This window comes from Marmota flaviventris, chromosome 7 (genome assembly GCF_047511675.1).
Source record: "Marmota flaviventris isolate mMarFla1 chromosome 7, mMarFla1.hap1, whole genome shotgun sequence".
In the NCBI taxonomy this organism is placed as follows: Eukaryota; Metazoa; Chordata; class Mammalia; order Rodentia; family Sciuridae; genus Marmota; species Marmota flaviventris.
In genome coordinates this window covers 83,812,192-83,823,149 of record NC_092504.1, presented here as the reverse complement: position 1 = coordinate 83,823,149, position 10,958 = coordinate 83,812,192, and the positions used below count along the sequence as shown (strand labels likewise).

Sequence of the window (10,958 nt, the reverse complement as noted above, 5' to 3'; positions counted from 1 at the left end):
TGTACATTAAAAAGGTCAGATCCATTCTCCTTTCTTTTCCTATCCCATCCCTTTTCCCTTTCTTCCTTCATTCCCCTTTATCTATTCCACTGATCTTTTTTCTATTCTTTTTTATTTCCACCTCTTTATTTTGGATTAACTTCTGCATATCAGAGAAAATATTTGACCTTTGACTTTGGGGGACTGGCTTATTTTACTTAGCATGATAATCTCCAGTTCCATCCAATTATCAGCAATTTCTATAAAGTCATTCTTCTTTATGACTGAGTAATACTCCATTGTATATATACACCACATTTTCTTTATCTATTCATCTACTGGAGGGCACCTAGTTTGGCTATTGTGAACTGTCCTGCTATAAACATTGATGAAGCTGGTTCACTGTAGTATGCTGAGTTAAAATCTTTTTTTTCCTTATTAAAACAGTATTTATTTGTCTTTCCTCTGTCAAACCCTGAGCCAACCACTTTCCCCAGATTGCCTGGGGAGGTATAGGAAAAAGAACATAGAAGGCAGACAAGACACAGGAAAAAGAATGCAAGGTAGAAGTTGCTCTTTTACATTGTGAAGAGGATGTGAAAGGCCACCATCAGGCAAAAGAGCCCCGTAGCCTCTGAGCAAAGCACCGAATGGCACAGGGGAGGAAATGTTGCTTCAGAGAAGGCTTCCTGGCATAAGCAATAATAAGTCTTCCAATCCCAGTCTCAGCCCCAGAGCCAGCCACCCCAACTGTGACAGCCTCTGCCCCAATGAACTTGGCTGCTATGTTCATGTCCCTTGAAATGGTGCTGGTTTGGACACTACTGTTAGAGATAAGTGAGGTCAGGGGATATGGCACTGCCCAGCTACTGAGGCTCTCATATGTCAGCATCTCTGGTCGGTTCAGCACCTCTGCAGATGTGGTCAGCTCAGCAAGTGAGCAGTGCGCCTAACCAAGGAGTGAGTAGAGAGTAACTTGGAGCAAGCATACATTTTCAGAAGATGGGGTCCATGGCAAGAGAGTTTCTCCCAGTGCAAAGAAGACAGAGAGGCTTAAATGTTTTGGATTTATACAGATGAGTGGGATAGCTGGGTCATGTGATGGTTTCATTCCTAGATTTTTTAAAGAAATTTGGGAGTTTTTAAAAATGCTTTTATTTCTACTATATTATCATGCAGGGGCTCAGACCCAGGAAACAGATTTGGGGGTCCTGGCAGGTGGAAGAAAATGCCAAAACTCAGGATTGTAGACTTGCTTTATTTAGAGTTGGTAACATCCTCCAGCTTCAGCTTTAACCCCAGCCAGTTCCATTTTAGTCCCTGTTTTAACCCTATTTAGCCCCTAAGTCTTTTCCATAGGCCCTTTTCATATGCAGGCCAAAGACAGCACACTGAAAACAGGTTACATCAGTAGGCGCATGCTTACAAGTTAATGTTTATGACCTGAGTCCACACACTGAATCAGAGTGTTGCTGCCCTTGACTAACCATGACATAGTTGGTTCCCAGCCCTGGCTACACACCAAAAACATAACATGGCGCTTTGGAACTCTGGCCAAGGGAGCCTAACTATAGCCCCAATACATACCTATAGCCCCAATAATTTTGAAATAACCAAATTTATGTTTTGTTTGATTTATTGAACCAAATGTTTGTGCTTTCATCTAGAAGCCACCAGGTCATGAGGATTTTCTCAGTGTTTCCTATAATTGTTTGCTAAGGTTGTGTTATTCCTACCATCCCAAGTTAATCCAGGGTCATAGGTGAGTGGTTTCGGTTATCTGCTGTGACATGAGATCCCAGTAATCAAATCTACTTCTGTCCATGTCCCTATAGTTAGAGGCAATACTAACCATATCTAAATCCAAGTTTGGTATGTATATAGAAACCTGGCTTAGCTAATTATGCCATATAAGAGAAATATTGGAAAATAAAGTTTAACAAATGGGAAGTAGAGTCACTTGAATAGATATATGAGAATGGTCATATATTTTGGTCATATATGTGACTTTATATTGCATACTAATGCCCATCAGTGATCTTCCACCATGAAGGAGGCAATAGCCATCCAGGTAAACAAAACTGAATTGGTCATTAACACAGCCAGATTCTGTCATTACTGACTATTTGTCATGATGTATACATAAAAGAATCATTCATAATGATAGTGATGGAGACTATGCATGGACCATCAGCTTTGGCTCCTAATTTCCAAAGGCATGAAATCTCCAGCCTTCCAGCAACAGAAAATATTGCTGAGTTCTGCATATGGTGCTGTCACTTGACAATAACAAGACACTTGATGACCAGCTGAATATATACAATTGATCCTTCCACCTTGGAAAAGACCATGATTCATTTTGATAAAAATAGACACATATTACATTTATGGGATTTGATTTTCCTTCCATTATCTGAAGGCCAATGAAACCTAAGATCCATCCCTCTACGATTCCATACAATATCATTTCAGACCAAAGGACCCACTTTATAGCAAAGTAAATGTGCAACTGAACCATTACACAAGATACACTCATTATGGTACATACTATATCATTCAGAAGCTACTGGTCAGGCAGGGCAATGGAATGGCCTATGAAAGGCAAACAGCCTAAGTATCCATTACTTATAAATAGATTTTTTTAAATGTGATATATATACATAATGGAATACTTTTGGGGCATTAAAAAGGATGAAATCCTGTCCTCTGGACAGTGTGGAGGAACTAGATGTTATTATGTTTAGTGAAATAAACAAAGCACAGAAAGATAACAATTGCACCATCTCACTACTATATGAAATCTAAAAAGGTTGATCTCATAGAAGTTGAGAGTGTAACAGTTATGAAAGGCTGGGAAAAGTGGAGGATTCGGAGGGATGAGAAAACTTGGTCAATGAATACGAAGTTACTGTTAGGAGAAATAAGTTCTGGTGTTCCACTTCACAGTAGGGTGAACATAAATGATGATAATGTACTATTTCAAAAGAAGTTAGAAGAAAAGTTTTTGAATATTTTCAGTGCAAAGAAATCATAAATGTTTGAAAAAAATATATACTTACCTGAATTTGAACATCTATAATGTACATATGTATCAAAACATCATGTTATCACATAAATATTCACAATTTTTTGTGCTAATATTTTAAAAATGAAAAAATGTTTTAAAAAGAAAAAAAAGCATAGCAAAAGTGATATTTGGTGACTGCTGTGGTTTGGATATGGAGTGTCCTCTCCAAAGTTCTTGAGTCAGTGAATGAATATTCAGAGGTGAAATGATTGGATTTTGAGAGCTTTAAACTAGCCCATCCTAGTTTGAATGGAGTGAGTGGTTGATAACTGTAGGCAGGTGAGGAATAGCTGGAGTATGTGGGGCACTGAAGGGTTAATCTTCCTTACAGTTCTCTCCCTCTAGTCTCATTCTCTCTCTCTCTCTCTCATTCTCTGCTTCCAGGCCACCATGATTGGCATAGCTTTCCTCCACCTTGCCCTTCTGCCATGATGTTCTGTCTCACTCCTGACCCAGTGCAATGAAGTTGCCAGACTATTTACTGAACCTCTCAACTGTTAGCCAAAATAAACTTTTCCTCCTTTCTATTGTTCTTGTCAGGTGTTTTGATCATAGCAATAAAAAGCTCATACAGTAGTGGTAATTTACCATGACACCATTTCTCCAGCACATAGTGTTCACTCTAATTCAAATATCTTTTTATAAATCTGGTCCCTGATAAGTAGAACACATGAGTCCAGGAAACAAAGTATAGAAGCAGGATTAACTCCCTTTATCATCACTCTGGATGACTCACTTGGTGACTTCGGGCTTCCCATTCTTACAACTTTGTACAACCTTCTCTCAAAAGGGAAACATCTCCACCAAGGTACACAGCAAGAGCTCTATAGAATTTTATAAACTAATGATTATGCCTTATGTACTTTGTGTTCCTCCTGTAAGTGACCAGAAAGCAAAAAGTGGAGTTGACATATTGGCAGTAGTTATTGACTCTTTTGACCTGGAGAGGATAATATCTAGGGGACATGGGTGTTTGTTTCATTCTCGCTTTATCACTTGGGCACATCTTGGTTCCCTTAGTCCATTGTTTCTTCAATAGCAGAATACCACATACTGAGCAATTTATAAAGAATAGAAATCTATTTTCTCTCAGTTCTGGAGGCTGGGAAGTCCAATATCAAGGTGTAACAGCTTCAATATCTGGCGATATTGAAGTTCCTGCTTCCAAATTGTGCCTCTTACTGTATCATCACGTAGCAAATGGAGAAAAACTAAAGAGAGCAGAAATTTAAACTAGTTCCCTCCAGCCTTTTCATAACACCATAATCTTTGCCCTCAGGTCTTAATGGCTTCCTGAAAGGCTCCACCTCTGAATATCAACACAATGTGGATGAAGTTTCAGCATGAATTTTGGAGGAAAAAAACCACATTCGATCCCAAACATACTGCTCTTCTAGTTTGTGTTGTCAAGGGGAAAAGTTCATAACATTTTCCTGAGAAGGACTTAGTGACTTGGGGCTTGGAAACCTCAGGGAGAATAATCAAGGTCACACAGCAGGAATGAAGAATTAATTTTTTCAGCGGTTGAAAGGGCTTCCAGAAGGCTTCAAAATGTCAGCCCTCTTCGGGCTCAAGAAAACTGCAATACTGGAGGTCATCCTTTTTTCCAGTAGTAAACTGTTTCCAATATTTGACCACATGGAGTTATGAAGCTCATTTTCCTCACTCCAATTTAGGATAATGCTAAAAACTGTGCCAATCTAAGAAATTCCCATGATGGGCCTGAAGCCTCTACTGAGAGCATATCAACATGTCTTCTGCCCAGTCCTGCCTTCTTAATCTCCTTTCCCTAGATGTTGAACCCAAGAGCATATCCTAATTAACATTCTTCCCTGAACTTGAAACCCAAAGTCTGAGTTTTGTAGCCTACAACATGTTTATGGAAAGGGTACTGCCTCAGACATTGTTGGGAATGTCGTATACTATATAGTATAAATACTGTATTCAAAGAATAGATGGCTTTAGAGTTTTGTGATAAGGGATTGTGGACCTTTACACATAAAAAAAATAGTGCTAATAGAAAGTTAGTTCTAATAGAAAATAGATTCCATAAAGATGAGAGTACAAATCTTCTATATTTATCTATGACCAACACTTCCTTGTGTTGTGACTTCATTCCTCCTTGCAAATATCAGCCTCCTTCCCTCTGTCTGTGATTGACTCAAGAATCTTTTTTAGACTCAGCTCTCAAAAAAGTCCATCTTTCTTTCTACTGTAATATCACACACACGTACACATACACACCTTATATCTATCCTTAAATTTGAATAGTTTATAATTTTTCAAAGCGCATTTGTGTACATGCCTGCTCATCAATATGTAAGTATCTCCCAAAGAATATCCTCTTTAAATTCTTCTATATGAAATGTAAACATAAACAAATTATCCTATCAGCCCAAGATTATATAAAGTTTTCTCTTTGACAGAGTTATCTAAATTTCTTGGTGAGAGGACAGTAATCACTAGAACACTTTCAATTAATGATAAGGGTTATACATTTAATGTACATTTCTCAAAAGTGCTGTTTTCATGTAAATATAACAGATTTTTAAGAGATATCTGGCATGATAGCTCCATCAAGTGGTAAAATAGGCATGAAACATTAAGGTTGTATTCTTAGTCCCCAAACGTCTTGTTTAATTTTCATACCAAAGTGTCTCTCAAAATGGATTTATAATCAAACATCTCCTTGCTTCAGAGCAGAACTTGGGTTATTTTTAATTTTGAAATTCTAATGATTTCATTTATGGACAGAGATGCACTTAAAGCTTTGTGGTAATGGAAATGGGAGGAGTCTCATTTTCCTACTACTTACATTTTGATTTTTTGAATGTCTTTACATTATCACTTGCTAGTGGAAATTGTTCCAGGTCCTCACTCACTTTTGGCCAGAAACACCAGTTCCTTGCCACAAGGGTTTCTCCATCTGGCTGCTCACAACATGGCACCCAGCTTCTTCAGAGCCACAGATTTGAGAGGAAGCAATAATAATGAAGGAAGAGCAAAATGAAAAATCAGTCTTTTCGTAACTGAATTTTAGAAGTGACACTGCATCACTTTTTCTGTATTCTCTGCTCATTGGAAATGAGTCTCTGTCCAGCCCCCATTGAAGGGGAGGGGAGGATACTCCAGGTGGCAGGATCTTTGGGGCCTACTCAGAACCTCCCTTCCACAAGTTACTTTCCTGAGGTGGATACTTAAACTCTAAAGTTCTCAAATCTTTATAAAAATTCAAAAACATCATTCACTCTCAGAAACTAATAATTTCATTATTAATAAGTTTATCTAGGTTCCAGGAACTATACTAAATGTTGACTATATATGTATTCATTAACTCTTGAATCCTTATAAATACTGTATTAGGTAGGCACTATTATTATTCCCATCTTACAGATGAAGTAACCAAGGCAAGAAAAGTTTAGTAATTTTCAGGATTTGAAACTCAGCAACCTAGCTCCAGTAAGAGGATAAGATTTAACACAATTTCTGTTTGCCATACAACAGAAGTGTAAGTTGGAGATAAAGAATGTCCCTGAAATATAAGTAAAAACAGAATTCTAGTGATAATTATGATTTCCATTATTCTAATCGATATGTTATGGAATACAAATACAGTAACCTAATTTCTGCCTCACCTGACAAGCCCCAGCTTAGTCTTGAATTTCAGCATAATTGTTAATAAAGATTCTTGCACACTCAAAAGTGTTCAGATTTGGATGACAAGTTATATAGTTCCCTTAAATATAAGACTATCAGAGTGTCCCAGCATGTCTGAAGAATATCACACACTTCATTATGTGAGAGAATTTACTTTTCCCACCATACCACTAAGTGATTGTGATGTGATCCTAAAGACTGATAATTACTGCTCTATATGGTTGCATTAGATAAAATCATTAAGTTACTACTTCAAATTACAATTATTTGGTCTCAGGAAGAGGGTCATTATTATTCTTGGCTTTAAGATTCATCTTGAAATTTCTTTATAATAAAGGATACATAGAAACACTTGGATGAAAATTGTAAAGAGAAATGATTAAAAATAATAATGATGATATCACTGTGTATTCTTCATCAATAGTGAGCAATACAAATCACTTAGTTAACTCTCACACATATGTACAGGCAGAAAATGTTAATTAAAATAACACTATGTTTTAGAACTTATCTATTATTTTGTCCTTTTAAAAATGCAATCTATTTACCTGCAAATGCCATGATTTTAATTCCCTTTTATTGCTGAGTAATATTCCATTGTGTATATATGCCACATTTTTTTATCCATTCATCTATTGAAGGGCATCTAGGTTGGTTCCACAGTTTAGCTATTATGAATTGTGCTGCTATAAACATTGATGTGGCTGTGTCCCTGTAGTATGCTATTTTTAAGTCCTTTGGGCATTTGCAGGTAAATGAATGGAGTTAGATAAGATAATGCTAAGTGAAGTTAGCCAATCCCCCAAAACCAAATGCCGAATGTTTTCTTTGATGTAACATGGCTGATTCATAGTGGGGTAGGGAGAGGGAGCTTGGGAGGAATAGACGAACTTTAGATAGGGCAGAGAGGTGGGAGGGGAAGGGAGGGGGCAGGGGTTAATTAATGAAGGTGGAATGTGATGATCATTACTATCCAAAGTATATGTATGAAGACATGAATTGGTGTGAATATACTATGTATACAACCAGAAAAAAAGTGCAATCTAAAATGTGGTAATCTCATTAATTTTGTCAATAAAAAAATCCTAACCAAATAGACTCCAGACTTTTGCCCCCCACACACCAGAAGAGGAAGAGGAAGAGGAAGAAGAAGAAGGAGAAGGAGAAGGAGAAGAAGAAGAAAAGGAAGGAAGAGAAGGAGGAAGAGAAGAAGGAAGGAAATTTTGGGATAATTGTGTAAATTAAACCTAGTTATTAAGCATGTGAATGGCTATATTAGCAATAAAACATAAAACATTCATTTTTAGAACAGATAAATGCTGGCTATTAAAAATTGCTGAAGTAGACACTACTCAGTAATATACCGAAAAGAGCTAAAAGTACATGTAAATTTCCAGGTGATACCCATTTCATTGAGAAAGGTTGTGCTTTGATCTTTAGCCAGAAGAGGGCATTACATGACTGCCACATGATGGTATACTATTTGCTGTTTTTAAAAATCCACAAAGAATAGATATAGGGAGGAAAAATGTAGTTTAGGGTTAATGAATCATGGAATCTCAAAACTATACATTGAAATTTTTTAATTAAAAAAGTCCAAATTAATCTGCTTAAAACACTCAGCTTTCTTTGCACCTAAGAATTTAATAAATATCTGATTTCCTTATACACATGGCATCATGTTTAATTACAGCCAAGCATTTTTAAGATGGAGAAGAATCATTTATTTTTTAAACATAAAGGACCTCGAGAGCATCCTAGTTGATTTCTTCATTCCGCAGATGATGGGAACAGGGCAGGGACTGTCATCTGAGTCTCCCAGCAAGGCTGAGTTTTCTGACTTCCCCTCTGAGAACAGTCCTTTTATCTTCTGGGAGCATCACCCTGAGCACTAACATTGTAGTATTTACTGACCAAAGTCAGAACTCCTATAGAACGGACAACACCCAAAGGAAAAGGGGCAACTCACTCCAGCATAATAAAGCCAATACAGTTTATACATGAGCATTTTCACTGTGACTCTTCTTGTTTCTAGTAAAACACAATTCTCTCCTTTTCCAAACCAGATCCAATTGTTCTCTGTGAAAAGGGGCATGCACAAGAGAAGATAGCAAAATCCTACACTGTTCTTCCAACTGGTCCATGCATTACTAGTCTCAGCCAAAATGACCGACTTACAGAAATGGAACATTTGCAATTAGTTTATCTCTCTTGGTTATAAATATTTTATAAATGAAGAATCTAAGGTCTTTGGAGGTTAAATGATTAGCTGAAGGGCACAAACCTGGCAAGTGCCAGAAGAGATAGCTCACTGAAGGTCTGTGGAAGACAGAATTCTATGAAGACCTTCTTTCCCCAGCATTATTCCCGTAATAGTATTACCATAGTAGCAAGAGATTTTGCAGGTCTAATTAATGTTGCTGATCAATTAACCTTTAAAGCAAGAGATTATCCAGGTGAACTTTGTCACATGAGTCCTTTAAAGGATGGTAATTTTCTCTAGCTTTGGGCAGAAGAGGACATCAGAAAATTTCAAAGTATAGAAGGGATTTGTTGCAAGTACTGTTCTCCATTTCTGAGAGAGAGGAGCCATGTGGCAAGGGTCCAGAAGCAGACCACCCTTAGAGACAGCAGTACTCAATTGACAGATGGCATGGAAACAAAGTCCGTCAGCTACAAATAACTGAATTCTTCCAATAACCTAAATATAGTTGGAAGCAGATTCATCCCCAGAGCTTCCAGAGAAGAGCCCAGACACAGTTGGTACCATGATTTCATCTTGGGCAACTATAGGCTGGGAACCTAGTCAAGATCACATGAGATTTTGACCTACAGCACTGGGTCATAAAAAGTAGATGTTCTTTTAAATACTAAGTTTACATATCTTGGCACACAGAAATACAGACAGAATACTAGGTCTAACCTGAAAACAGAAAACATTCGGGTTTTTAAGTAAAAAGACCACAATATAAGGATTTTGTTATACATATAATAAGTTGTACAAAAGACAGTGAAGCTACTCTGATTTAGCACCTGCAGAAATTTCTCATCACCCCCAGGTCAGAAGGACCATGGGAGGTAAGAGAACAGATCTGCCAGATGAAGTCACAGAGCAGAAGTAGGCACCACAGCAGTAGGCTCAAAACCACTGGGTGAGCTGACAGTTGCCAGACAAGTAGGCAGAGATGTGGGAAGGGGTGTTTCCCTTTATCCCAGACCAGCGGGATGCCAGCTGGTACAGGAGCCTAAGAAATGCACCCTTTAGGAGTGGCCACTTGTCACACAGAGCAGAGCAGGGAAAGGGCAAGGAATGGGTCGGACTCCAAGGAAAACAGGCCCAAGATAAATAGGTACAAATGGCATCAGAAACATTAAAAAGACAAGGCAGCTGAAGTTGCAGGCCTTGTGTTAGGTCAATTTTTATCTATTTGGTTCATAGTTGATCTTAATATCTTCTGTTTGGTAAATCAAAACCAAAGAAGGTTCATAGATTTGTCTCACGTTATATTGCCTTAAGCAATAGGCCTTGTTTTAAATGCAGGTTTATATAATAATCAGAATCCAACTTGCATGGGTTCACAGCAAAGCCCTGGAGAAGCTTATCATTTTGAAGCAGTAGAAAATATTTTAAAAAGTAAAAAAAAAAATTACATGCAGTTTTAAATATTTTATTTTTCTAGATAAATAACTTTGCTTTTTACACAAAATATATTTTTAGGTCATTATTTTCAATAATTCATCCGTTAACTTTTGTATTCCCCTATAGAGGTTAAGTCTATGATTCTCTGTCCACAATATAAGAAGCTTCATCCTATAATTACAGAATAAAATCTGCATGAAGCCTTGCAAGATTAGTTTGTGCACATATTTATAAAGTTATTTTCCAAAGAGCTTTGTTCCAATAATCTTATTTAGTGTGAAAGAACTACCTACTCCTTTTTAAATGTAAATTTAAAATGCATTAATAATAAAATATGCATTGATAAAAATATAATGGTTGGAAAACAAATATTTATGCTTATTAGAGCAATGGTGAAGCCAAGTATAAAAATGGGCCTTGGTGGGGAAAGCATTAGAATTTCTACTTATATTTAATTTTGCCTAAAATTAGAAAGAAAACAGTCTTTTCTACTCTTCAACATAGGAATCCATGCTGGCACTTTCATCTGCTCTGCAGGACAGATCCTCATATTGGCTCAACATCATTAATGCCCCCTAATATCCCTACAGCACTCAGATCATAAGTACCTGTGGA

General features: G+C 37.2%; 1 pseudogene; it reads right to left on the bottom strand.

Moving 5' to 3' along the window:
• Positions 1–557: 557 nt before the first annotated feature.
• LOC114092783 (ATP synthase F(0) complex subunit C2, mitochondrial pseudogene) lies at positions 558–972 on the bottom strand (annotated as a pseudogene).
• Between the last annotated feature and the right edge of the window lie 9,986 nt (positions 973–10,958).